Raw genomic sequence first — 23,975 nt, 5'->3', positions numbered from 1 at the left:
GAGCCAGATAATGTTAATGCTGTTTACTAACAGAGTTAATAGGCGAAGTAAAACCGTCCGTTAGATGGCTTCTGTGTTAAGAATTGAATAGCTTGGCTGTTCTTTGCCCCTCTTCCTCTCCCATCCCCTCATATTTCTTTTCATGTTTTGAGTTTTTTTATCCCTCCTAAGATGTTTATTTTTATCTGTATGGGTGGGTGTTTTGCCTGCATGTACGAATGCATGTCTTTGTACAGCGTGTGTGTAGTGCCTTCAGAACTGGAAGAGGGTGTTGGATTCTCAGGAATAGGAACTTGTACAGAGTTGTAAGCATCTTGTAGGTGCTAAGAACTAAACCCAGATCCTCAGAAAGAGCTTAATCAGCGAGCCGTCTCTCCAGCCAATATTTTAATTTTTAAGATGGGCTCTTGTGAAGTTCAGGCTAGCCTTAGATTTGCTATGTAGCCAAGACTGGCCTGTTCTTGCCTCTATTTCCCAAGTGGTAGGATTGGATTACGAGGGGGCACTGTTGTGTCTAGTTTTCTCTGTCTGTCTATGTAGTCTTGGCTGTCCTGAGCTCACTGTGTAGACCAGGCTGGTCTGGAACTCAGAGATATTCCTGCCTCCCAAGTGCTGGGATTGACAACTTGCAGCATGACACCTGGCCAGCTTTTACTTTAAAACACATAAGGTGTGTCGGGGCGATGGTTCAGCAGGGGCTTGCTCTCTTGATGACTGAGTTCCATCCTAGGAGCCTGCATGGTAGAAGGAGAGAATGATAGTTCTCTTGATAGTTGTCTGACTTCCACATGCTCACCCTGATAGGTGCAAGCGGTACCTGTATCTATATGCATTAAAAGAATACATCTAACATTTATTGTTTTCTTTTCAGAACCCACTCAAGCCTAGGTGCCCTCCCCCCCTTTCAAGTTTAAGACAGGGTCTCACTGTAGAGCCTTGGTTTGCCTGGAACATGCTATATATATATCAGGCTGGTCTTGAACTCAGATCCTGCCTGTCTCTGTGCTAGGATTAAAAGTGTGCATCACCATGCCTGGCCAAATAATAGAATTTTGAATCAGAGTTCTCTATAGTTTCCAATAAAGTAGAAATAATATGTATGTTTCTTTAAGGTTTAGCTTATATAATTTAAAGAATATGCCTTCTGTGTATATGTAGTATGTGGGTATGTGTATGCATGTTTGCCTATGTGGGTGTAGCTTTAGGGGGTTCACTTTCCACCTTATTCATGTGTGGGCGCACATGTCTGTGTTTGTAGCTTTAGGGGTTCACTTTCCACCTTATTCAGTGAGGCAGTGTCTTAACTAAACACAGAGATTACTGGTAATGGCTAGTCTAGCCTGGGGGAGCCTCCTGTTTCCGTAAAGAGAACTGACATTTCAGGCGGGCCACTTGGGTGCTGGGGATCCAAACTGCAGTCCTCGCACTTGTAACTTTTTACCCACTGAGCTCCCCTGTCCAGTGCCTTTAAATTATGTATTGCCATTTTCTGTATTCAAATATCCCTATGAGATCTGTGGTGCTAAATAGATTTTTGCGGAATGTTTAGCCACAGAACCCGAGAGCCATTCTGCTCTTCATGGAACTTTAACAGGTGAAGACAAGTGTGTCCCACTGAACTTTAACAAGCGTTAATAAGACAAGTGTGTCCCACTGCACAGAATCCTTACTGTCCTGCTACAGCACCTTTGTTTCCCTTTGTGTTTCTAGATAACGTGCAGGGTGTCAGTCAGAAATAACCTTGGGAAACACTGTTTGTCATGATGGTATGAGAGCCTTTCCTTCCATGGTCTCTCATTCCTGCATCCTGATGGCTGCATTTCCAGCCGTCTGTCGTGATGGAGCTTTCCCTGCTTGTGCCGTCTACAGTCTTCTGTTGCTGGGCTTTCTGTCATTGCAGTTCATTTTCCCTTTCATGTGGGCAAAGACAGTGCGGGTTCAGAACTCGTTCATTGTTCTTTTTTTTTTTTTTTTTTTTTTTTTTTTTGATTTTTCGAGACAGGGTTTCTCCGTAGCTTTTGGTTCCTGTCCTGGAACTAGCTCTTGTAGACCAGGCTGGCCTCGAACTCCAAGAGATCCGCCTGCCTCTGCCTCCCGAGTGCTGGGATTAAAGGCGTGCGCCACCACCGCCCGGCTCGTTCATTGTTCTTTGTGCTCATCCAGCACTCAGCTGTGTTCTGAAAAATGTTCCTAGAAGCTGGGTGAACTGGCCCCGATCTGGGCTTGCTTTGTTGGTTTGCTCTTGATTGTCTCGCAAGCTCATTATTAGGGTTCCAGAAGGACCTGCTAGTTCTCCGTGTTATCCATCACTGATGAGAATAGGATTGAACTGACTTCCTTTTTTTTTTTTAAATAATTTACTTGTTTTTATTTTATGTGCATTGGTGTTTTGCCTGCATGTATGTCTATGTGAGGGCATCAGATCTTGGGGTTACAGACAATTGTGAGCTGCCCTGTGGGTGCTGGGGCTTGAACCCGCACATCCTTTGGAAAAGCAGTCAGTGCTCTTAACTACCGAGGCATCTCTCCAGCTCCTGAACTGACTTTCTTGTGGACAGTGCTTTCTGGCTTTTATTCATGGGGCCTTTTTTTTTTTCTTTTTCTTTTTCAAGACAGGGTTTCTTTGTGTAGCCTTGGCTGTCTAGAACTCATTATGTAGGCAGGCTGGCCTTCAACTCACAGAGATCTGTCTGCCTTTCCCTCCCGAGTGCTGGGATGAAAGGTGTGAGCCACCGCTGCCTGGTTTATAAAGCACGGGTGCAGAAATGATGAATGGCTGTCTTTGGCTTGGTATAGACATTTTGCCATGTCAAAGATAAACTCAAGGGTTTTTACAAATGAATTTATTGGAACTGGATAAAATTGTAGCTTTAATAAACAATTATGTAACATGACATTTTGTAGTTTAGAAGACTCAACCTATAATTTGATGGTAAGAAGACAGAGCTTAATTAAGGATGGATTTTAAATTAAAAATATTTAAAATTTTATTTGTTGTATGTGTATGATGTATGCGGGCATGTGTGTTTCATGGCACATGTATGGAGGTGAATAGCTGTGTGGATTCTGTGCTCTCCTTCTACCTATGTGTAGGTTTCATGGGTGGACTCGGGATGCCAGGCTTGTGCAGCGAGCACCTCTGCTCCTTGAGCAGTGCCACCAGCCCCAGAGGATGGTTTTGAGAGAACAAATCTATGAGGAATAGTCTTGGATATTTATCTGGCGTTCCCATAAAGAGGAGAACAAAATTAAAGAATCAACTTGATTGCTTTTTTGAAAATAAGAAGGGTCTGTCACACTGATGGATAAAGTTTATAGAGGTTGTGAGTAGTTTGGTCCGTTTGTTGTCACACATAGGCAGATCAGTGTGCAGGAACTATGTCAGGTCCAGGAAAGCCAGGCATGGGGAGGAGGGGCCTCTGTGCATGGACAGAAGACCTCGTTCACAAGACGTAAACTGAGGGAAGACACAGTTTTAGGTATCCTTGGTTCTCAGCAGGGGCATGACTTTTCAAAGTGTGGTTTAGTGTTTGATTTTTTTATCAAGGCTTTCTGTAACTAGTCATCATTGCTGCAGACATGGTGCTGGAGAGGTGGGTGAGGTTATACATCTCGATCCGCAGGCAGCTGGAAGTGGCCATGTCCCACACTGTGTAGCCTGAGCTTGTGAGACCTCAAAGCTCACCCACCCCTCCAGTGACACACTTCCTCCAGCATGGCTGCACCTCCTCTAACAAGGCCTCGCCTCCTAATAGTGCCTGTTATGATTGTTCCTTACTTTAAGAGACAAGCCACGCCCACTCCCTGCAGCCCCTCCCTCCATTGCCATCTTGACTCTGTTCCCTTTCCCTCTTCCCCCTTTTCTCTCTCACTCTGTCCTCTTCTTTCTCTTCCCTTTCTCTCTTCTCTTTTCTTCCCCCTCCTCCCCTCTTTTCTTCCCATTCCATAATTTAACTAATAAATATCCAATTATATTCTGTACAATGTGTCTGTCCATGTGCCTCCCACCTGCTCAGCTGAGGCTGGGAACTTGCACCTTTGCCGGGAACTTGGGGACTGTCTGTGGGATGATTGGGTCCTGCCCCAGGCTGGCGGTTCTCGGGACCTGCTGCCCGGCCCCCGCTGCTCGGGACCCGCAGGCAATTTCATAACAGTGCCACCTCCTATGAGCAAGCATTCAAACACGAGTCTGTGGGGGTCATTTCTGTTCAAACCACCACACCTGGTTAAATACGCATAGTGGATGTTAAGAATTTAGAAGGGGCAGTGAGATGGCTTAGTGAGAAAAGGTGTTTGCTGCCTAACGTGGTGGCCCGGGTTCTGTCTACTCCAAGTTGTCCTCTGACGTCTATGTGCCTGCTGTGGCACATGTGTGCCCCCGCCCTCCCAATAAATGTACTTTAAAATTTTAAAGACAAAAGAATTGTAAAAGTGTTAGTAATTAAATCTCAGAAGCTGCTACATAGCTTGGTGTTTGAGTTGTTAGATAGCTATGCAGATGACCCTGTTGTCCTGTAGGGAAAAGATTAACTCTAAACCACAGACAGCTGTGGAGCACAACACTGACCTGGAATCATTCAGTTTAGGATTTGCTATTAGTCTCTGGGTCCAGGTTGGGAAACATCTCTATCTCTGTGTCTTTCCTTCTCTCTCCCCTCTGAGATAGGATCTCATGTGGCCTTAAGTTCTCTGTATTGTTGACTGAGGTTTCTGTTTCACTAGGTTCCATACCTGTTTAGTCCCAAATAAACACACAGAGATCTATATTCATCATAAACTGATTGGCCTAGTAGCTCAGGCTTCTTATTAATTCTTATAATTTATATTAGCTCATAATTCTTGACTGTTAGCCACGTGGCTTGGTACCTTCTTCCAGTTTCAGGAAATAGTACTATCAGTTGCTGAAGTCAGATTTTACCTTTGAATTGTCCTTCCTTATTCTCTGTCTGTTTCATTAGGAAGTCACTTTGCAGATTGGAGAGATTGGCTCATTGGTTAAGGCAGCAGCTGCTCTCCAGAGGACCCAAGTTCAGTTTCCAGCACCCACATGCAGCTCACAGCTGTTTGTAATGCAGTTCCAGGGGATCTGACACCCTCATACCAATGCGCATAAAAATAAAATTAAATAGATTAAAAAAAAAGAAAGTCGCTTTGCTTCTGTTTATCTCTGTTGTCTGTTATCTCAACAGCCTATAAATAAAGCGTAATTATTTTTACTTAGATTTAATAGTCATCTGCTTAATCTTTTTACTGTCTGATCTTGCCTCCCTATAAATAAGCTTTTATATAGATTATTCTTTTTATAAAGCAGATTAAGATCATGATATTCCCATGTTTTTCCAATTACAGTCTAGATAGATCTCAGATTCCTTTGTAATATCTTCTTTCTGGTTTGAACCCTGGTAACATTTTCCTTCATGTTGGTCTGCTGTAGCCTTACTAATCTCCCCTTGGAACCCGGCCTCTTTAGTACTAAGGCCAATAGCCTAACAGAGCCTGCAAACCATTGCGTGCTTAATCTGTGGTTAGTTTGGGTTGAGATGTTGTACAAGTGTAACATACATGTTGACTTCCAGATTTAGTATTAAAGAATGTTACAAATCACCCACTTAATCTATCAAAATAACATTTGGATAAATGCAACCTGCTTTTACTTTATAAAAATTGTAACTAATGTAAAAATTTAAGTATTTATAATAATATAATTATTATATTTATAATAGTTATAACAATGCACAATTTTTTTTTTTTCGAGACAGGGTTTCGCTGTGGCTTTGGAGCCTGTCCTGGAACTAGCTCTGTAGACCAGGCTGGTCTCGAACTCACAGAGATCTGCCTGCCTCTGCCTCCCGAGTGCTAATGCACAATTTTTAATAGTTGCAGTTTTTGCATCTGTGCCTCATCTTGTATTAGTGCTCTTCCTCCCATCTTCTCCCTCTTTCCTTCTTTCATCCTTCTTAGTTTTTTGAGATAGTCTCTCTCTAATCCTGGGACTTGGGAGCCTCCTTGCCTGTCTCCCATTTGCTGGGATTACAGGTGTGCCCTACCGTTCCCGACTCTAGGGTTGCTGTTCAACCCATCAGATTTTTTTTTTTTATTTCCTCAAAGCCTTTGCACTTACTGATTCTTTCTTACTTTTCCCTTGTGTGGCCCTTTGCACATTTGCCTTCTCCTTTTATAGATCTTACGTTTTTCCCTCTTCAAAAGGTGGTCCTAACCAGTCCCTCAGGTCCTCAGATTTATTGCCTTCATGCTGTCTTCCCCTTGTGTGTGTTTGTTCACTCTTAGTCTGCTTTATTGACTGACTGTGAAAGGAACTAGAAGACGCATATATAAAAATACATACTGTAAAGACCATGCCTTTTCACATCAATGTTGATTTGTATGGAGAGGAGTGAAGAAATTGGCCATATGCTGCTGCAGGTGTGATTCAGTTCAGGGAAGCACAACCCAAGAACTCAGCCTGCACGTCACTGTGTTCTGCAAGCCATGCTGGAGTGTTTATGTGGGTCTTTCCTGAGTGTTTGAGGGTCGATGGGCAGGGTGCTTCCTTTACACTGTGCTAGGCCTTCGAGGTAGCAGGTCCTCCTACAGGAATAGTTCACGTGCTTCAGTTTGACTTTTTCTCGTTCATTGTTGATGTTCTGAGGGCATCATTATAATTCAGTGTTCAGGTCAGTACCAGGTACCACTCCTGCTTAAATCAGATCTGAAGTAATGCCTTACAGGAAGGGTGCTTGCCAGGTTAGTTTGAGTTTTTTCATTTGTAGTTTCACATATCACATGTATATATGTGTGTTTGTGTCTGTCTGTCTGTTCGTCTGTATGTGTCAGTGGGAACAGGAAAAAGGCTCTTGCTGTGAAACTCTCACCACTTGAATTTGATCCTGGAACTCAAAAATTAGAAGGTGAAAAAATAGAAGGGGTCTCCACAACGTTGTTATCTGATCTACACACACACACACACACACACACCCATACATTGGCTTTTGTGGTTCCCCTCATCGTATGTGTGTTTATAATTATTTATAGTTATAAAAATTGGAATAGGGAATCTGAGGATATTAGTGTGACTTTGATTTTCTATTGTGCACTAAGTCAAAGCAAAGCATGTCTTAGGGTTTTATTGCTGTGAAGAGATGCACAACTCTCAAAATGAAGTTGTCTTAACAGTTCAGAGTCAGTTCATTGTCTTCATGATGGGAAGGAAGCATGGTGGCATGCAGGCAGATAATGGTGCTGGAGAAGGAGCCAAGAATTCTACATCTGGATAGACAGGCAGCGGAAAGAGAAACACTAAGGCTGGGTTGAGGTTTTGAAACTTCAAAACCCACTCCCAGTGACACACTTCCTCCAACAAGGCTACATCTCCTTCAAAAAGGTCACCATTCCCTACGAACTTTTGGGGAGCCATTTTCATTAAACCACCACAATATAAGTTTCTAATTAGGAGAGGTATGTAGAAGCACAGTGGGTCTTTGCAGACAGCTTAAAATGGGCTGAACGAGCAAGCAATATTATTGGATGTGTGTGTGGTAGTTTAAATGAAATGTTTAACGCTATCTCAGGTGTTTAAACTTGGTCTGCAATTAATGACATTGTTTGGTGAGCTTAGGAGATGTGACCTTGTTGGAGGAATTCTGTACCTGGGGGTGGGCTCTGAGGTTTCAAAGCCTTCTGTCCCGTTTCCAGTGCTTTCTCTGCTTGGTGCTTGCTGTGTAAGAGGTCAACCCTCAGCATTTTGCTTCTGTTGCTATGCCTTCACTCCACTATCAAGGACAGATATGCCTGGCAGTGTTGAAATACGGAGCAGCGAGCTGTGTCCCGCCACCCGGCTAGCTTTACCTGAAATAATTACACAGAAACTGTATTCTTTTAAACACTGCCTGACCCATTAGTTTCAGTTTCTTATTGGCTAGCTCTTACATATTGATCTAACCCATTTCTATTAATCTGTGTAGCCCACGAGCTGGCTTACCAGGAAAGATCTTAACCTGCGTCTGTCTGGAGTGGGAGAACCATGGCGACTCCCTGACTCAGCTTCTTTCTCCCAGCATTCCGTTCTGTTTACTCCGCCTACCTAAGGGTTGGCCTATCAAATGGGTCTAGGCAGTTTCTTTATTAATAAGAAATCACTCCCACATCATTTCCCCTTTTTCTGTTTAAACAAAAAAGAAAGGCTTTAACTTTAACATAGTAAAATTACATATACCAAAACAGTTATCAAGCAAGAATTACAGTTACAATATTTGTATCTATTTTATCTTTTATCATAACTAAGGAAAACTATAACTATCTATTCATTCTTCAACTCCATCAAAGACTCCAGAAGGATATAATACTACCTAAGTAAACAAGAAATAAGAAAACTCTAGAAATGACAGAGACATCTTGCTGCCTGGACAGTCACCCAAAGTTCTTTTGTATGGTTGGGGCATCCATCTTCAGCCTTCAGGCCCATAGTATCCAGCAGACATTTCCATGAAGCAGGAAATTTTAAAGACAGTTCAGTCACTATCTGCTGTGTCCTGCAGAATGTCTCGCAGACTCTTTCATGAGTCATGAACCCCAAAAGACCGTCTCACCTTTAGGCAAGTTTAGCAGTCCTCTCTCTGCGGGTTCTCTGTGTCCATTTTATGCAACAGTCCAGGCAAGAGCAGTTTCTTGCCCAAATGGCTATCAAACTCCATAAGGATCCTCTTCGATGCCCATCTTCCTCTCGAAGTAGATTGGTGCCACCAGGAGCAGATATGTCTCATTGTCATGAAAAGTCCTAAGTTATTAAAACATTAAATGCCATATTCTGCAGTCTTTGAAAGATATGAAGAATGTCTATCTAACTGAAATGTATCTCTATATATCTAGAAAATCTAACTAACATGACTACAAGCTTGACTATTATTGATGATTAACCATTAACCTATATTTCTTAATTATACATTACATTTTTAAATGAACTACACAATCACAATACCTTAATCAAGATCAGAAATACATATACATATAACAAAATTGACCTTAAAATCCATACTAATGCAAATTATTCATACCTATATCATTTCCCCCTTTAAATGTAAAAGAACATTTATAAACAATATTTTGGGAACATGGGCGCAGTTTTTTCTCTCCAAACTGCTTCCTGCTGAATGGGGGCGCTGTTAATCAGATCATTTAGGGTGTAACCTGTGTGCCAGGTTTATCTCAGTTGGCAGTTGAGTGAAGTAATTTTTTGAGGGTGTTCACAGGAACTTTTCGGGAGGTCGTGGTCTATCATACCATATCGGGATAGATGCAATCCACAGGGTCTGGTCCTCTGTGAAAACAAAAGAAGACCCTCTCCAAAGCATCATATCCTTAGATCCAAATTTTGAAATCGTAATACCCTTATATCCATTCTGGTTTAGCTTGGCAGCCCATGTAATGAAATGTCTCTCTGTACTTAGCTCCTTCACAGTCAAAAATTTTAAAGAAAACACAATGTACATAATCCAGATTCTCTGTGAATTTTCCATTTTTACATGGCTTATTTTTCTTTATTTCTTTTAATCTTTTCATTATCTGTACTTTGTCTCTTTAAAGACTTTACCTTTTTTTTTTTAACCATTTACTTTATTTTCTATATTCTCTTTCTTCTCTCTCCCAAGTCTACGTACATTCATCCAACAGTGTGGTCTTTTATGTCTGAATCTGTTTTATTGTGAATCTGTAATTTTTTTATTGTCCAGGAGCATTTCTTAAAATGTTAAGCAGTTCTTAGAAACTTAAGTTGCACCATGTACAGGTAATACGGTAATAAGGTACAGCCTGTTTCCTGCCCAGTCTAAACCTTAACTGCACTGTTTTTATGGTAATTACGGTAGTTCCTGCCTGAGACCAGCACAGTTCATCATGGCGGAGCCAAGCAGCTCCTGCCTCAGAGCCATTTGGTGCCCCTGAGCCACACACAGTTCCAGGCACACAGCAGTCCACATTGCCATCAACCAAGCCGCAGCACATTACTCCAAATGCTCCATTCAAAAGCTCTGTCTCCCGCAGGATCCAGACAGAGATCGCATTGGCGGCACAGCCCAGAAAGCCACACTTTAAAATGACGCAGCTTTTTTTCTGCTGTTGTTGCTGAATCAGGAACTCTCTCTACAGCAAGCCACCAACAAACAGCCAAAAGCTGTGTTAAACTCTGTTTTTTTCTGTGATAAAAATTAAGCTCTCTCAGGTTTTACGTGGAGTTCATTAGCACGTTGGGTGCCACTCTTTTGAAATACGGAGCGGAGGGCTGTGTCCCGCCACCCGGCTAGCTTTACCCAAAATAATTACACGGAAACTGTATTCTTTTAAACACTGCCTGACCCATTAGTTTTAGTTTCTTATTGGCTAGCTTTTACATATTGATCTAACTCATTTCTCTTAATCTGTGTAGCCCAAGAGCTGGCTTACCAGGAATGATCTTAACCTGCGTCTGTCTGGAGAGGGAGAATCATGGCGACTCCCTGACTCAGCTTCTTTCTCCCAGCATTCCGTTCTGTTTACTCCGCCTACCTAAGGGTTGGCCTATCAAATGGGTCTAGGCAGTTTCTTTATCAATAAGAAATCACTCCCACATCACTGGCAGGATGAGTAAAGAAGGAAAACGTATTTTTTCTGTAACTAGGAATAAAACAAGAACATCTGTTATCACTGCTATTGAGAAAGAAATAAAAATGATACAAATATGGAAAGAAAAATAAAACAAAAAATTCCTACCCCCCAGAACCCCAAATGTATTTTCTCATTTGGAATTTGAGGAGGAAGACAAACTAAAATGGAAGGGGCCAATGGGGAGAAAGGATAAAAAAGGGACTATGGGGGCAGTTAAGAGTACTTGTTGCTCCTGCAGAGGACCTGGTTTAGATTTTAGCACCCACATCTTGGCTTACAATTATGTCACTCCAGTTCTAGGGGATCTGACACCCGCCTTTTCTGACCTCTGTGCACAAGGTATACATGTGGTATACATACATGGAGGCAAAACACTCATACACATAAAATTAAATGTTAAAAAATTCTTTTTATTCCTAAGACAGGGTTTCTCTGTGTAGCCCTGGCTGTCCTAGAATTTGCTCTGTAGACCAGGCTGGCCTCAAGCTCACAGGGATCCATCTACCTCTGCCTCCTGAGTTCTGGGATTAAAGGTGTGTGCCACAATTGCCCGCCAAATGTTAAAACATTTAAAGAGGGTCTTAGAGGGGGTGTATAATCACTGTACAAATAAATACATGCATATTTGTCACAGTAAACCTGCTGTGCAGTTAGTCTTTGTTAACTAAAAACAGTTGTATTACACAGCTTCATGTCAGAGACTACATGCTAGGAAACAGGATAGGGAGAGGAAAAAAGCTGAAAATTTAAAAATGAGCTAGGAAAAATTTTAACAGGATAATTATAACACACAGTAATTTTATGTACATGGGATTGTAAAGTCTAAAGCTAAAAAAAAATTGTTGCTTCTGGCCTAGTTCTGTGGGCCTGTAATCCCCACACTCAGAAGGCAGAGTTAGGAGGATTGTGTATTTTAGGCCATAATGGGCTACATAGTGAGACCCTAACTGTCTTAGGGTTTCTATTGCTGCAATGAAACACCATGACAAAACAAAACAAAACAAACACAACACAAAGCAAAAAGTTGGGGAGGAAAGGGTTTGTCTGGCTTACAGTTTCATATCACTGTTCATCATCAAACAAAAACAGGGTAGGAACTAAACAGGGCAGGAACTGGAGGCAGGAGCTGATGCAGGGGCATGGAGCATTGCTGCTTCCTGGCGGGCTTCCATACCATCCTCAGCCTGTGGTGGCCCCACCCACTCTGGTCCCCCCTCCATATGTAATTAAGAAAATGCCTTACTGCTGGATCTCTTGTAGGGATAAGTCCCGCCCCTTAGGGGGTGTGTTCACCTCTGGCTAATGTTTACCTATAAATCTGGCAAGCGCTAGCTTCTGCTTTCCTGGTCTCTGCGGGAACGGTGGTTCAGTAAGTCTATTAAAGCTGTATATATTTTTACAATCTGTCTGCATTAATTTACACAGTTACAATCTCAGTTGAGGTTCCCTCCTTATAGACAATCCTGGTTTGCGTGTCTAGTTCATATAAGACTAAGCAGCACACTGACTAAAACAAATCCCAGATGGCGACATGATTGCTCAGTGGTGCAGTGCCTGCCTCACATACATAAGGGTCAGAGTTCAGATCCCACTGTCCTCCCAGAAAGCTGAGGATGGAGGTATTCATCTCTAACTCTAGCTGGGGAGGAGGGGGTGAGTGGAAAAGAAGATGGCTTCCTGGAGCCTGCTGACTTGCCAGTATGAAGTGAGCATTAAGTGAGCTCTGTGTTCAGTGATAGCTCCTGCCTCAAAAAATAACATGGAGAATGACAGGAGAAACCATCATCAGCTCTGGTCCCAGCGTGCATGCGCGTGTATGTACACACACCTGTATTTATGTGAAGTGTACCATGCACACACAGTTCTAGGTTCTAAGACTGCAGAGCAGTATTGAAGTGTACCACGCACACACAGTTCTAGGTTCTAAGACTGCAGAGCAGTATTGTAAGAAAAATCTGAGGCCAGCGCTTGGCAGTGTTTGCCAGTTTTGGGGGGAAGTTGTTTTACTCATGTTTATTTTTAAGTTAATTTTTTTTAGTTTTTGAAATTAAAACATAATTGCTTTATTTCCACCCTTTGATCCTTCCCATGTACTACCCTTGTTCACTCTCAAATTTATGGCCTCAGTTTCTTTAATTGTTATGTGTCTGTCACGTTTTCTAAATCTATCAGTACAACCTGCTCAGTCCATATGAAGTTATCTATCATATGCCTTCAGGGCTTACCTCTTTCTGATTAGTGCCCAGCCCCAACTGGTAGAACACAGCTCCTGTGCCTAAGGCTAAAGGATCATAGTGGAAAGGAGCAAAAAGTTTTTAAGAGCCAGAGGAACAGGGAATTTGCTGTCAGATCTGATTTCCTAGAAATGCCAGAGTCTCAGAAGCATGGCTGTCTAAAGGTCTGAACAAGAACAACACTAGCAGGTGTACTAACACGACAGACAGAATCTTAAGTAAGCCTTAGTCTAAAGGTCTGAACCAGACCGACACTAGCAGGTGTACTAACATGACAGACGGAAATCTTAAGTAAGCCTTAAAATTTATTTTATTTTATTTATTTTTATTTTTTGGTTTTTTTGAGACAGGGTTTCTCTGTGGCTTTGGAGCCTGTCCTGGAATTAGCTCTGTAGACCAGGCTGGTCTCGAACTCACAGAGATCCACCTGCCTCTGCCTCCCGAGACCAACGCCTGGCTTATTTTATTTTTTTTAAAAAAAGAAAACAAACTATCTTTTTTTTTTCATTTTACATACCAATCCCAGTTCCCACTCCCTCCCTCCTCCCTTTCCCTCTACCTACTCCCCGACCCTACCCCATCCACTCCTCAGAGAAGGTGAGGCACATTGCTTTGTGGAAGGTTCAAGGCCCTCCCTACTATATCTAGGCTGAGCAAGGTATCATCCAAAGAGAACAGGTTCCCAAAAAGCCAGTACATGCAGTAGGGATAAATCCTGGTGCCACTGCCAGTGCCCCTCAGTCTGCCCCAGCCATGTAACTGTCACCAACATTCAGAGGGACTAGTTTGGACCTTTCTGGTTCCTTCCCAGTCCTGCTGGAGTTGGTGAGCTCCCGTTAGCTCAGGTAGACTGTTTCAGTGGGTGTCCCGATCATTTTCTTGACCTCTTTGCTCCTGTTTTCATTCCTCCCACTCTCAGCTGGACTTTGGGAGCTCAGTCCAGTGCTCCGATGTGGGTCCCTGCCTCTGTTTCCATCAGTTGCTGGATGAAGGCTCTATGGTGATATTTAAGATATCATCAATCTGACTGCAGGGCAAGGCCAGTTTTGGCACCTTCTCCTCTCTTGTTTAGGATCGTAGCTGGGGTCATCCTTGTGGATTCCTGGGAATTTTTCTAGTGCCACGTTTTTTCACGTTTTTTGCTAGCCCCACAATGGCTCCCTCAAAAAAATATCTCTCTCCTTGCTCTCATCTCTGTTCTTCCTCCATCTTGATTATCCTGTTCCCTCAAGTTCTCCTTGCCCCTCTCCTTCTCTCCTCCTCTTCCTCTTCTCTCCCCACCCCAGTGCTCCCAATTTTGTCAGGTGATCTTGTCTGTTTCCCCTTTCCAGGTGGATCTATATATGTTTTTTTAAGAGTTCATCTTGTTACTTAGCTTCTCTAGGGTCATGAGCTATTGGCTCCATATCCTTTGCTTTACAGCTGGTATCCACCTATGAGTGAGTGCATGCCATGTTCATCTTTCTGGGTCTGTGTTAATATCACTCAGGATGTTTTTTTCTAGTTCCATCCATTTGCATGCCGGTTTTTACCACTGAGTAGTACTTCAATGTGTAAATGTGCCACATTTTCTTTATCCATTCTTTGGTTGAGGGGCATTTAGGTTGTTTCCAGTTTCTGGCATTACAATTAATGCTGCCCTTGTAGTATGATTGAGCATCTTTTGTTATATGCCCAAGAATGGTATTGCTGGGTCGTAAGGTAGGTTGATTCTCAGTTTTCTGAGAAACCACCATACTGACTTCCAGATTGGTTTTATAAGTTTGCAGGGGCCTTGGTCTTAAATGTAGAACTCCAGGCAGCTCAGAAGTCTTAGGATGTCCCTGACACTTACCAGATTCAAATGGTCTGTCTGTCTCTCCCTTTCCCCCAAGGGTACATAAACAGTAAGAATTGCTGAGGAGAACAGACTAGCCTGCTGCCTGGAAGAGGCCCAGACCTGCCTGAAGGAGATACTCTCTGACCTGTTGAGCTGGGTGCAGTGAACCCGAGGCTTGGTGATGTAGCTGCCTTTGCCTTGCCCCCGCCCCTGCCTTCTCACCCATACTCCTGTGAACAAGCCCAATAAACTCCCTGGCTCACCAGATTGGATGTTGGTGGTGTCATTCTTTTGGCCCTGTTGAGGTTCCCTCCTGAGGTGAATGGATGTTTGTTTTGAGTCTCCAGGAAAAGTCTCACATGGAAATAGTGAGTGTACTCTTCCCTGTGACTCACCTACAGCGGTGGTTCTCAGCCTTCCCACTGCTGTAACCCCTTCAGTACAGTTCCTTGTGCTGTGGTGACCCCAACTATAAAATACAGTTATTTTCATTGCTACTTTATAACTAATTTTACTAATGTTATGAATCATAATGTAAATAACTGTGCTTTCCGATGGCCTTAGGCGACCCCTGTGAAGGGCTTGTGACCCACAGGTTGAGGACCACTGATCCTAGAGTATGACCCAGTGACTTAGTGTGTTTGTGCATACATGCAGCTTTTGTCATAGTGAAGTTCAGAGAAGTCACCACTCTGTAACCCTCCTGTCAGCTCTCCCTCACCGGTCCACTTCGGTCTGTAGGTGTCTGTTCTGGTCACTCCTGCAGAGTCATACTATGTGGTCCTTCTTGATTCATTTATTTCACTGTGGTGTGCAGTTTTTAGGCTAAGTCATGTTTCAGATGCATTTGTGTTTTCATTCTTTTAGTGGCTGTGAACCAATTTTCCACATTTAATTAAGAGTTGCCACTGACCTAAGAGCTCTTATTCCTTTGAAATATTTTGGCCTCTTTCAATAATTGGTCTTAGTGAAAATAGAAATAATTACAGCAGAATCTTCAACTTATTTTCCATACGATAAACAAGATTTGTGATTTCAAGAAAGCACCCTATTTATTAAGCCAAAGGCTTACTTCTCAGCACTGCGTCAGCATGATAACTAATACCGTTTCAGTAACAGGGAAATAATATTGCAGTTCAACTTCATATTGAAAAGATTATTTTATGTATGTAAGTGTTTAGACTGCATGTATGTATTTTATGTATGTAAGTGTTTAGACTGCATGTATGTATTTTATGTATGTAAGTGTTTAGACTGCATGTATGTCTAATGCATCACATATGACCTGGTGCTCAGGGAGGCCAGAAGAGGCCGTTAGAGCCTCTGAAACTGGAGTTGCAGACAGTTGTGAGCTGTCATGCAGGCTTTGGGAATTGAACTTGAGTTCTCTGGAAGAGCAGCCAGTGCTCTTAACTGCTGAGCCAACTTTCCAGCCCAAGTTTTTCCTATTTTAGTTAAATGTTATTTTTAGGCCTCTAGACATTAATATAGTTTTTTACATCTGAGATACTGATTCCTGTTTTCTTAGTAGGTGGTTCTTGTACCCTATCATAGCACTCTTGAGGCAAGTCAAAAGATTTTTCCACTTTGTATATTTGAATCTGCTGTTCCCTTAAAAACAAGTTCCATATTAATCTTTACTAATAACTTAAAATTTTAATTTTATGATTCTGCTTTAAGCATCATTAATTCTAATAGCAGTGACAGTGTTTCAGTTGCTAGAGCTGTGTAACAAAACCCCACCACACTTGGTGACCATACAGCCGTGTGTGTGTGTGTGTGTCTCCTGCACTTAGTGACCACACAGCCATATGTATGAGTGAGTGTCTCCTGCACTTGGTGACCACACAGCTATGTGTGTGAGTGAGTGTCTCCTGCACTTGGTGACCGCACAGCTATGTGTGTGAGTGAGTGTCTCCTGCACTTAGTGACCACACAGCCATGTGTGTGAGTGAGTGTCTCCTGCACTTAGTGACCACACAGCCATGTGTGTGAGTGAGTGTCTCCTGCACTTGGTGACCGCACAGCTATGTGTGTGTGTCAGTGTCTCCTGCCAGTCAGGGCTTTGGATAGAACACTGAGGAGCTGGTTGCCTTCCAGCCTGCGTTTCAGCCCAGGGTCATTTAAAGTGTGTTCAGATGCATATTTGAGAGTGAATGCTGTCAGCCAGAGTATCTCCACTTAGTTTTTCTTCACAGTCTCTGTGTGTACCAAATTCAGTAGCCTAAGTTACCCCCCCCCCCCCCCACTCCATGCTGGACAGCACTGTGCCCTGGAGCTTCACCCTAGCCCCACTGGGATGTTACTCTCCACAACTGAGAGACAACATTTTGATGTTTTAAACTGTTTGGTTGGCTGAACTTGGTTATGGCAGTCCTGGGGAACTAACACAGGCCATCTTTAGAAAGCACAAGTCAGACGGTTAAAATGGACCCCCCCCCCCCCTTGTGTGTGGTGACAGGACATGCTTAGTTTGCCCGATTATGAACTTCTTTATTCATCTTTGTTTTTGAAGGCGTTTTGCTATGTACATAGTTCAGGTTTTGAACTTAGAATCCTCCTGCCTCAGCTTCCTGAGTGCTGGCTTATAGGCATGTGCACCACACTTGGCTAACATTCTTCTACTTTAGCAGGAGAGGCCGGCTGCTTGTCAGCTCTGACCAAAATTTATACGTTAACAATGAATACAGTACTTCAGAGATTGTTAAATGTGATAGCCATATGGGGTTGTTAGAAGTTCATTCATTAAAGTGTGTTACTTAGTAATTAGGTAATTTTGTCTTTATAGCAAGAGGGTTTATGGAGAGTGTGAAGTTTCTCTCTAGCTTTGTTGGGGTTGGACCCGAGCCTCACACACTGGGCAAGTGTTTGCTCACTGAGCTGTACCCACCCAGCTTTAAGTGTGCTTTCTAATTAATTAAGTTATGCTTGAAAGTGTGTGTGGCACACGTGTGCGAATGCATACATGTTTGGGGATCCGAATGTAACTTCAGGGGTTATTCCTGAATGCATACATGTTTGGGGATCCGAATGTAACTTCAGGGGTTATTCCTGAATGCATACATGTTTGGGGATCCGAATGTAACTTCAGGGGTTATTCCTGAATGCATACATGTTTGGGGATCCGAATGTAACTTCAGGGGTTATTCCTGAATGCATACATGTTTGGGGATCCGAATGTAACTTCAGGAGTTATTCCTCTCCTCCCACCTTGAGAAGCAGGGTCTTTCTTGTTTATGCCTTCTCCACACTCCAGGGTGTCTGGTACCGAGCTTCCTGGTGTTCTGATTGCCAGGATTAAGAGATCTGGCTCTTGGGGAATGGAGCTCAGGCAGCCAGGACCGCACAACAGGTACTTTGACCTGCTGAGCCGGCTCACCAGTCCCAAGGAGGCCTTTTTTAGATGACAATATTTTTGTTCTCTGAGTAATATGTTTATTTCTTTTTTTTTTTTTTGATATTTATCGAGGTCTACATTTTTCTCTGCTCCTCTCTCTGCCTCTCCCCTCCTCCTTTCAAGCCTCCCCCAAGGTCCCCATGCTCCCAATTTACTCAGGAGACCTTGTCTTTTTCTACTTCCCATGTAGATTTGATCTATGTCTCTCTTAGGGTCCTCATTGTTGTCTAAGTTCTCTGGGATTGTGGTTTGTAGGCTGTCTTTCTTTGCTTTATGTATAAAAACTACCTATGAGTGAGTACATGTGATAATTGTCTTTCTGTGTCTGGGTTACCTCACTTAAAATAATGTTTTCTAGCTCCATCCATTTTCCTGCAAAATTCAAGCTGTTGTTATTTTTTCTGCTGTGTAGTACTCCATTGTGTAAATGTGCCACATTTCCTTATCCATTCTTCAGTTGAGGGGCATTTAGGTTGTTTCCAGGTTCTGGCTATGACAGACAATGCTGCTATGAACATAGTTGAGCACATGTCTTTGTGGTACGACTGAGAATTCTTTGGGTATATACCCCAAAGTGGTATTGCTGGGTCTTGAGGTAGGTTGTTTCTCAAATGGCTGAAAAACACTTAAGGAAATGTTCAACATCCTTAGTCATCAGAGAAATGCAAATCAAAACAACTCTGAGATTCCATCTTACACCAATGGCCAAGATCAAAAACACTGATGACAACTTATGCTGGAGAGGTTGTGGGGAAAAGGGAACACTTCTGCATTGCTGATGGGAGTGCAACCTGGTGCAGCCCCTTTGGATGTCAGTGTGGTGAATTCTCAGAAAATATGTTTATTTCTTAAGGAATAATAACTAATCTAATGGTATAATGAGACATAGTGCATTGTGGGGATTAAATTAGGGGACAATACCAAGTAGCAACGAAAAAGCACTCATTTGTGTTTTTACCATACTTGAATTCAGAATATTGAGTATAGCCAAGAAGTGTCTTCAGATGGGGAGAAAGTGTGGCAGGTGCAGACAGCACACAGAACACTGCTGCCGAACAGGAGCAGAGGATGGAAAAGGTTCCTGGTTATAGACAGGGTTTGAAAGTGTAACATGTCTTTATATTTCACTTGTCTTTATCCAATTAAAAAACTCATCAGGCAGGCAGACCTTTAATCCCAGCACTCAGGAGGTAGAGGCAGGGAGATCTCTGTGAGTTCAAGGCCAGCCTGGTCTACAAGAGTTATATTATGTGTCTGAAAACCAAGCAACCCCACCCACCCAAAGAAAACCCCAAACAAACCAAATAAGGTGGGGGTGGGGAGAAAAATAGTTTTCAGACACAGACACATACTGGAAAAAACAATAAAAAGTGGACCCCAAATATACAAACACAGGACCAATAAGAAAAAAATGCCCAAGCAAAGCATTTTGGGACAAAAAGTCTACTAAAATACCCTTCAATTTATTTTGTGTTGGTCATCTATGGAAGGGCATGGGAGCTACCCTTAAGTGGGACCAATACACCCAGTGAGACTCCATTGTGGAGAAAACGGATTTTTCCTTTGCAAGCAGATGTCAACTGCAGGTAGTTTCTTGGTTAGGGTGGGAGCCTATGCCCACTTCTCTCTCTGACCAGTGAAATCCTGTCTGGCTTGAACCTCTGCAGGCCCTTGTGTTGCCACAGTCCTGTGAATTTGAATGTGCATTTGTTCTGTGCCTGGAAGACACTCCTCCTAGGAGTCCTCCATCCCCTCTGGCTCTTTAAGCCTTTCCACCTCCTCTTCCACACAGCTCCCTGAGCCCTGTGGGGAGGGTTTGATGGAGGTGTTCGCTGAGGACCGAGTGCTCTAGAGTCTCTCATTCTCTGCACGTTGTTCAGTCGTGAGTCTCTGTGTTAGTTCCTATCTACTTAGGAAGAAGCTTCTTGGATGATGACTGAGACGCTGATCTCTGTGTGTAGTAGAATGTCTTTAGAAGTCATTTTATTGCTGTTAACTTTTAACAGAATGGCGGCTTTCCTGTAGGCCCATGGCTTATCCAGTCCTAGGTTCTTAATAATTCTTGCAGTGTCAGACATGAGTTCCATCTCATGCAGTGGGCCTTATATTCAATCATAGCGTAGTTGACATGAGTTCCATCTCATGCAGTGGGCCTTCTATCCAATCATAGCGTAGTTGACATGAGTTCCATCTCATGCAGTGGGCCTTCTATCCAATCATAGCGTAGTTGACATGAGTTCCATCTCATGCAGTGGGCCTTCTATCCAATCATAGCGTAGTTGATAACGCTCACAACATTTGTGTCACTATTGCACCAGCGTATCTTGTAGGCTGGTCACCACTGTAGATTGTAGGGTTTTGTAGTAATATGAGCGGCACGGCTGCATCCCCGGCACCCGTCCGCCCCCACGGCTAGCTTTACCCAAAATAATTACACGGAAACTGTATTCTTTTAAGCACTGCTTGGCCCTTTAGCTCTAGCCCTTACTGGCTAATTCTAATATCCCGATCAACCCATCTCTAATAATCTGTGAGAACCGGTCAATCCTGGGTCGGAGCTTCATGGCATGTGTCTGCCTGGGAGCGGGGACATGGCGTCTCTCTCTCTGAAGCGTCTGCTCCCGAGAGCTGTGGAGTCTGAGCTCACTTCCTCTTCCTCCCAGCGTTCTGTTCTGTTTACTCCTCCCACCTATCTCTAACCAATGAGAGCCAAGCAGTTTCTTTTTATTTAACCAATGACCTTCCTCCATCATTTCCCCTTTTTCGGTTTAAACAAAAAAAAAAGGCTTTAACTTTAACATAGCAAAATTACATATAACAAAACAGTTATCAAGTAAAAGTTACAATAATCTTTATCATAACTAAGGAAAACTATAACTATAACTAACTATTCTTAACTCCATCAAAGACTCCAGAAAGATACAATACTACCTAAGCAAACAAGAAAAAAGCAACTTTTAAAACTCTAGAAATGACAGAGACATCTCGCTGCCTGGACAGTCACCCAAAGTTCCTCTGTACCATTGGGGCATCCATCTTCAGCCTTCAGGCCCATGGTATCCAGCAGACATTTCCATAAAGCAGGAAAATTCAAAGTCAGTTCAGTCACTATCTGTTGTGTCCTGCAGAGTGTCTCGCAGACTCTTTCATGAATCAGGAACCCTGAAAGATCATCTCACCTTAGGCAAGTTCAGTAGTCCTCTCTCTGCGGGTTCTCTGTGTCCAGTTTATGCAATAGTCCAGGCAAGAGCAGTTTCTTGCCCAAATGGCTATCAAACTCCATAACGAGCCTCTTCGATGCCCATCTTCCTCTTGAAGTAGATTGGTGCTGCCAGGAGCAGAGTGTCTCATTGTCATGAAAAGTCCTTAGTTATTAAAACATTTAAAATGCCATATTTTATAATCTTTGAAAAATATGAAGAATGCCTATCTAAAATATATCTATGCACATCTAGAAAATCTTAACTAACATGACTACAAACTTGACTATTATGATTATCTATTAACAATCTATATTTCTAATTATAAATTACATTTTTAAATGAACTACACAATCACAATACCTTAATAAAGATCAGAAATACATATACATATAACAAAATTGACCGTAAATCTCTATCAATAAAGCAAAATCTATACTAATGCAAATTATTCATACCTATATCATATCCCCCTTTAAATGTAAAAGAATGTTTATAAACCATATTTGGGAACATGGGTGTAGTTTTTTCTCTCCAAACTGCTTCCTGCTGAATGGGGGCGTCGTTAATTAGGTCTTTCATGGTATAACCTGTGTGCTAGTTTTATCTCAGTTGGCAGTTGAGCGAAACAATTTTCTGAGGGTGTTCACGCAACCTTTCAGGAGGATGTGGTCCATCATACCAAATTGGGATAGAAGAAATCCACAGGGTCTGGTCCTCTGTGAAAACAAAATAAGAAACTCCTTTCCAAAGCATCATGTCCTTAGATCCAAATTTCAATGTCAAGGCATCAAAATATCTATGTTGGATTAGTTCAGCAGCATTTATAAACAAATATCTTTTAGCAGCTCTTGCTCCTTCCTCAGCATTCAAACAATTCAAAGAGAGCATAATAGCATACAGATTCAAGATTCTCTTGTGTATTTTCCATCTTTGCTCATTTTATTTTAACCTCTATTTTGTTTATTTTTACTTTTAACTTTTTGCTTTTTGAGATAGGTTCTCTGTATCTTTGACCTGAAGTAACTCTGTAGACCAGGCTGTCCTTGAACTCTCAGAGATCTGCCTGTCTCTGCCTCCCAGGCATTGGGATTAAAGGCGTGTGCTACCACACCTTGAAGTCACAGAGGTCAATCTCCCTCTGCCTACCAAGTGTTGGGATTAAAGGTGTGTACCACACACAACAACTCTCTTCCTTTTTTTTTTGTTTGTTACTTTAAGAACTTCAACTTTTAGTCTGAATATATTTTTAACACACTGTAAACCATTTAAAAATTTTCTTTCTCTTTGAATCTTTTTTGTATCTCTCTGTTTTTCTGACCACATGAGTCTTTAATTTACCAACCAATATCAGTAGGATTAAAGGCGTGGCTTTGCCGGCTAGATGTAGCCCATTCCTTAGCTTTCTAGCCTCATGGCTGAGGTACTGGCTGTAGCCATGTTTACTGCCACAACTCTATGGCATTTCAAGGTCCCTGCCAGCAAGCGAGCTTCAGCAGCCTGTGCTTGCAAACCGCACGAACTGCCTGCGTAAGAGTCAGAGTTTGCCCTGGCAGGACAGCCCAGAAAGCTGGCATTTTTAAACGGCGCAGCTTTTTTCCTGCTACAGCTGAAAACCGAAAAGCATGCGTTCAGCTTTTCGTCAACACCATTTAAGTGTTTTGTGGCAGGACCTCTTAATGAGCTGCAGGGTTTTGCAGCTAAAGCTGAGTCAGGAAGCCTCTATTAAATTGCAGCTACCAAGAAAACATGCTCTTCTCTTTCTCAAGCTTTCTCAGGCTTTCAGTGGATTCAGTTGTCCACATGTCTGGGCGCCAGTCTGTAGTAATATGAGCGGCGCGGCTGCATCCCCGGCACCCGTCCGCCCCCAAGGCTAGCTTTACCCAAAATAATTACATGGAAACTGTATTCTTTTAAGCACTGCTTGGCCCTTTAGCTCTAGCCCTTACTGGCTAATTCTGATATCCCGATCAACCCATCTCTAATAATCTGTGAGAACCGGTCTTACCAGGAAGATTCTAGCCTAGTCCATCCTGGGTCGGAGCTTCATGGCGTGTGTCTGCCCGGGAGCGGGGCATGACATCTCTCTCTCTGAGGTGTCTGCTCCCGAGAGAAGAGCTGTGGAGTCTGAGCTCACTTCCTCTTCCTCCCAGCGTTCTGTTCTGTTTACTCCTCCCACCTATCTCTAACCAATGAGAGCCAAGCAGTTTCTTTTTATTTAACCAATGACCTTCCTCCATCAGGGTTTGTAGCTGAGTTGATGATTGCCTTTCTCCTCAGGTAGCATACAGAGTACCTTCCAGCACTATGAACACTAGCCATCAGGGGTGAAGCCTCTAGTTAGGCACCAGCTTGAGTTTGTTTTTGATGAACTATGTTATCTTCAGCGAAAGGCCTTCTCATCAGTTTGTTGAGAGCAACCAATAACCTTGGTAATAGCCACAGATATTTGGGGTTTCTTTGTGACCTCTGGCTAAGCACTCAACTAGATGTTACCCATTTCTGGCACTTAAGGTTTCACTTCTTGGTGGAAGATAATCTAATTGGGGCATTGCCACCTCCATTGTTTGATGGCACCATTTTGATTTCTTTCATTTATGTATGTATTTTAGGAAACTTCTACGGTAATGAGTTTCCCAACGGCTTCTCAAATGCCCTTAGTTTTCTTTCTTTATATTTCTTTTTCTTTT

The 23,975-nt window shown here is 42.6% G+C and overlaps 1 protein-coding gene across 1 annotated transcript in view; it reads left to right on the top strand.

Moving 5' to 3' along the window:
• LOC121433603 (EVI5-like protein) overlaps positions 1 to 23,975 on the top strand; it is a 94,664-nt gene that overhangs the window by 9,087 nt on the left and 61,602 nt on the right. The gene's annotated exons all lie outside the window — the stretch shown is intronic.

The sequence above is a fragment of the Microtus oregoni genome, unplaced genomic scaffold (assembly GCF_018167655.1).
Source record: "Microtus oregoni isolate MIOR12 unplaced genomic scaffold, Mior012 000040F_ref0000088, whole genome shotgun sequence".
In the NCBI taxonomy this organism is placed as follows: domain Eukaryota; kingdom Metazoa; phylum Chordata; class Mammalia; order Rodentia; family Cricetidae; genus Microtus; species Microtus oregoni.
This window is presented reverse-complemented; position numbering and strand designations above follow the sequence as displayed.